Source organism: Xenopus laevis, chromosome 1L (genome assembly GCF_017654675.1).
Source record: "Xenopus laevis strain J_2021 chromosome 1L, Xenopus_laevis_v10.1, whole genome shotgun sequence".
NCBI lineage: Eukaryota > Metazoa > Chordata > Amphibia > Anura > Pipidae > Xenopus > Xenopus laevis.
Window position 1 is genome coordinate 163,395,495 of NC_054371.1, and position 6,000 is coordinate 163,401,494.

Genomic DNA, 6,000 nt, shown 5'->3' on the forward strand with positions numbered 1-6,000 from the left:
ACAGCTCAACCCGAAGTCCCGGCTTTGTTACTGAAATGTCCCGACATTCCCTAATCCTTTGACAATTTGGAGGTATTGCTCTTTCAATCAGACAGTGCCTTTGAGGATGTAAAACAAGCCTGTCTACTGTGCCTATGTTCCAACTTATGTTGCTCACTCTCTAGTTGGCTAGTTGGATAGTATTGCCTGGTGAAAAAAGACAGTTCCTGTTTGTACCTAACAAGCCTGTGTTCTCTCCATGATGATGTCAACAAAGATAAGGCCACCCAAACTGCATAAACATTTACACTAAAAAAAGCACAATTCAGTGCTTTATAACATGTCACTGCTCTTAGTGATGTTAGTGATTCCTCATGAGTCTCATCAACTTGTAGGTGGTAACTTCCACATGGAATCTTAGCAAAGCTTAATTCAGGGAACTTTTAAATTATGCACAATGTAAATTTTTGGTACTGTATGTCAGACTAGTGCTTTAGTCTTGTACTAAATTTACTAAAGAGCAAGCACATTATTTTAGCAAAAATTTGCCAAAATGACAATTCGCAGGGACTTTGCTGGTTTACAAAAAGGCGAATAAGACAATTTGCTAGACAAAGATTCAGAGCTAGAGAAGTTTAGCTCCCTTTAGCCAGGTGAATTTCCGCTCAGGCAAACGATCGTTAATCATCATAAATTTATGATACTTTTATATTTGAGACCCTAGTTCTTGCTACCTGCACACTATAGGGATCAAGGCACCTCATTCATGTGCTCAAAAATAAATGCCACATTTAAGAAGGTCCTAAAATGTGCTAAACACAATTAATTTTGGAATGTAATAACTTTCTTCCACTTTATTCCATTTTTTTCTCTTGGTGTTAGAACTTTATTACATTTATGCAAATTTAAACCATTTTCCCCTTTCCCTGCCATGGACTTAGCTTTGAAAGCATAAAATTGGAGCTATAGGCTCTTAGCTGTCAGTGGTATGAATGTCTTTTTGAATAATTAATTATACATGACTTATTACTATTTGCATAACTGACATAGAAATATTAACACCACTTTGGTTATTAATATGTTTTATTCAATATGAATATTTGAAATGCTCAGTTTGCTTCACCTGTCCCAGCTGGAAATATCAGGTAGATCTGAACTGCGGCAGTTACATTTACTCTTAGTTGTCGGCTAAAGCTAATTATTCACTTAGCAGAAAAAAGGATATGCTGTTAGTCCTGACACTGCAGAAATGAAGAGAAGACATCTGTGCTCACACAGTAAATGTCTCTCCGGCTCAGCAAACACTGAGTCTTGTCCCTGATTCAAAACCACTGCTGTTAAAAACCAGCGTGGAATGTTTCTGGTTTGTAAAGTCAGTGAAACTGTACAATGAAGTGATGTTCAAAGATGTGGTGAATTAAGGAGAAGTTCACCTAAAATGTAACTTTTAGTACCATGTAGACAGAGTTTTGTTTTCAAAAGCATTTTATGACTGAGCAAACGTTTTTAGGGCAGAATTTGTGTTTGTGCCGATGGCAAATATTTTTTGTGTATCTATGGTATAATTTCACTATGGGGCCAATTTACAAACATTCGGATTTCTTTTTTAAGGGCTCTTACAGACGAGCGTTTTTACCTGCGCTCCCCTGCGTTCCGTTTTTCTGCGTTCAGCCGCAGGGAGCGCAGGGATAGACGCATCACATTTTTTCCAATGGGGCTGTACTCACACAGGCGCGTTTAGGTGCCGAACGCAGGAAAAATGCAGCATGTTGTGTCTCAACGTGCGTTCGGCGCCTACACGCGCCTGTGTGAGTACAGCCCCATTGGAAAAAATGTAATGCGTCTATGTCTGCGCTCCCCTGCGGCTGAACGCAGAATAACGGAACGCAGGGGAGCGCAGGTAAAAACGCTCGTCTGTAAGAGCCCTAAGAATCATATTTTTTTTCACTAAAAATGTGTGGTTTTTAAAATTTCTTAATCGTAAAAGCTATGAAATACTCTAAAAAAAAATTAAAAGCAGTTGAGGTTCCTTAGAAGTCAATGGGAGCTGCGCTGATCCTCTGACTTTTAGACATTTTTTAAATTTTGTTTACTAGTAAATGTCCAAAAAACTTGATTTTTGGAGGTTTTCGTATTTTTTAGCACATTATTCAGCTGTGTCTGCCATTCATGGTTTTATAAAATTCATGGCCTCCCCAAGTTATGTTTCACGAAAAAAAAAAAAATTTTGTTTGGGCCAGAATTATCAGTAATCCTCTGTGCAGGATAAAAATGTGTTGTTTTTTTTTGTGCTGAAAATGGCAAAGACAATTATAAATGGCCCAGTTTCATTCCTCACTAGTCTTGGTTTTTTATTGAATGATTGGAATTAACTTTTTTATTTTATACTTCCCCAACAGCTGTCTGTTGTAGGGTCACTACATCTAACCTCAAGGCTTAAATGGCATACTGGAAAAAGAGTAACAATACGCTACAATCTGGTTGTTAGTTGTATTTGCCTAAGCAACCAAAGAGCATGAAGCAAAAAAGGCAAATAATTCAAAAACATAAAAAAGTATGGAAAAGGAAAAAGAGCAGTAAAAAAGGAAAAAGAGCAGTAAAAAAGGAAAAAAGCAGTACCAAATATGATTTTTGCAAGAAGGTAGGTCTAGTGTAGACATGCCAAGCCAAATAAATCATAATTAGTGATGGGCGAATTTGCGCCGTTTCGCTTTGCCGAAAAATTTGCGAATTTCGCGTCTCGTTTTTGACCCTGGCGCCCGTTTTATTTTTACACCGGCGCCCGTTTTTGACGCCAGCGCCCATTTTTGGCGAATTTTTGCAGCGAATTTTCGCGGACGTTTCGCAAATTTATTCTACATATAACAATTAATAAACATTGGTAAAACAAGATAAATCCCCTCATATAATGGCCCACAGAGTAGTACATGGCAGCATATACGGAAGTATAAATTAAATATAATTACTACTTTGCATTATTATGGGCTGCTAAGTTAATTGTACTCGTTTATTTATTTTTTTCCTGTTGGTTCCTCCATTGAGATTTTTTTTTGGAATTTTGCACCAATTTTTCAAAAACCCTCTCTAGTATATAAAGCAAAAAGTTGTACAAGTGAATTGATGCTTCAGACAGTTTTTTTTTTTAATTTTATTTACTGTGACAATGTTTATTATTTATACATAAATACAGGAAAGATACAGTATGTGAATGTTGAATTAGTGTTTTTAATAGGAGGTCAGCATTTACATTATACATGAATTAATGGATAATTGTATCTATATAAAGCAGCTGCGGAACGACATTCCATAGCTATAATCATCTGTTATTATACACGTAACGAGGTTATAATGTGTTATGCAAAGCTAGAATCATACCGTCTGTAGCTGACTTCATTTATAATACTTCTGGTATACTCTGAATGTAAATGTTATTGATCATGCTTTAATGATGTCCATATTAAAGGCATTTGTTACTTTAAACATTACACCAGCGCTTTGGAAATGTGGTATTGTATTGCTGGGAGTTTTTGCCATTTACAAATCAAAATTCTCCATAAAACTATACATATTTGGTATTGACGTGCTCTGGAGACATAGACCTTTCCAAATCAGTTGTCATAAATTTCATAAATTTCATAAAGTCAATTGTTTCTACTATAGCTGTTTACATTATGGAAAACATGAATTTTTAAATTTCTTTTGACCATTGAAGCCTCTAACTTATTACAGAATTGGAATTTATAAAAGTTGGCAAATGACCAAATAGGCTGGCAGTGAAACGGTTAAAAATGGTAATTATTTATAAACATTCTGTATGTAGATGACCATTACATGGAACAATGGGTTTTATTAGTTATTCATTCAATATTTTAAAACACGGTGCGAATTATTGCCACTTTAACTCAGCGTGGAAAGGATAATCTGATGATAGGGTTACCAGACCATGTGGAAAATTAGCAACACGTCTTTAAAATAAGGCAAAAATGTCTGCACTGACTGTGTTTAATACAGAGCAATAATAAAAGCAATCTATTGCAATTAGTGCAGCCCAGCAACTGGCATTTATCTGAAGTCTTCATGGTAACCTTCATAACCGCCTATATTTTTGATTACTTGTAGTGATGGGCAAATTTGCGCCGTTTCGCTTCGCTGAAAAATTCATGAATTTCCGGCAAAATTTGCGAAACTGCGAGAAAATTTGAAAAACGGCACCGGCGTCTCGTTTTTGATGCCGGCGGCCGTTTTTTTTTTTATCGGGCGTTTTGCAAATTTTTCCTCCTGCAGCGAATCATGCGAATTTGCGCCTGGCGAATAAATTCGCCCATCACTAATTACTTGGTTTTTATTCAAGCAAACTGCCATATACATGTTTTCATACTGCCACAGGTATTCATTAAATCATTAAAAATGTATCAATATTTCGCTCAGCCACAAAATATTACTATTGTTTAACACAGAGTTATATGGTCAGTCTGAGAGAGAAAATGAAACAAGGTCAGGTAAATAAAACACTACAGAGTTCATCAGATCCAAGCTATGTCTTAATACTCTGCTTGAATGTAATGATGAGAATGTCATATACTTCACCATGCAGAGATATTCTTTCAGGATTACTGGAGGTTGCCTAGAAAAGCAAACATTCTGATTTATATTCTATTAACCTGACACCATAAAATGCTTGTTGGAGATTACAAAGGACACAGGTATCAAATCGGGTTTTACTCTTTCATATCCACTTCAGTTTCATTTTCTGCAATGTAAGAGCAAGCAGTTTTTTCACATAAATGGTGATATGTTACAGAATACCATTACTTTGAAAGTATCTAAGGGATGTTTGTGCCTGAAAGTTAGACAAGACAAGTGATACTGGAGAAGTCCCAAAGGATTACTGGGAGGACAAATAGAGAATGAAATGAGACTTGGTGCCCACCCAGGAAAGGATAACCAGCACCCTATAAAAGTAATCATTATGATATGTATTCAAGAAAATGATGAACACATTGATGACTAAAGTATGAGCTGGGTACATATTTTTTATAAAGGAATGGTTGCTTTTACATATAGTGTAAAGGGAAGCAGCATTATTTTTGCCTGCTCTATATAAACTGACTCTATATAAAAATGCATACACAAAAGTGTTTTGAAATTAGACCCAAAACACCAAATAACATTTTTTTTAACAAATCCTTGCTTTAACCATCAATTTGCAATACACAGCCTCTTTGCAAAAGAATGCCAGAGATAGCTTCTCATGGAACCTTTAACTTTATTACAACACCACCTTAAAGTCTAAAAAATACATAAGATACTCTCCCAGTCTAGTTACAAAGACTTGTTCCTCTGTTCAGTTTCATGTACAGTATATTTACACACACCACCAAACTGGTTTAAATACTAAAACATGAAATGATGTCCTTGTTGCTTTGATTCCTGTTGCAGCTGTCCGTGGTTCCTGCTTCCCTGGTCCTGGTCCTTATTCTGACTGCTTGGTTGTGACCCAGCCTGTTTCTGTTTGTGAGTTTGCCTCATGGTTAGTGATGGGTGAATCTATTCACCAGGCATGGATTAGAGACAAATTTCTGCACTTCGCCACTAGCGATGGGCGAATTTGACCTGTTTCGTCAAAAATTTGTCGCTGGCGAAATGTCTCCGACGCCCATTAAAGTCTATGGGCGTCAAAAATTTTTTCATCACGTTTTGCTAATTTTTCCGGCACAACAAGACAGGAATCCAGTCATTCCCCCTGGGGTTTGAGTTTGCCTTATGTGACACAACCACCAAGACAGAGCCAACAATGTACTTGTACATTTTTTTTAAAGGATGTCTGTTCTAGGGAAGGGAAAACATAACAAACAAACAAACAATTACAAACAAGAAGCATAATGCACAGTAAATGAGAAACATAAAGTTCTCTCATGTAAATTGCTATTCAGTGTATTAAGCACCTGGTGTTTGATTAAATTCAGATCATGATTTCTAATCCGGTAAAGCACTCTCAAGGTGACTTCAATAATTCACCGT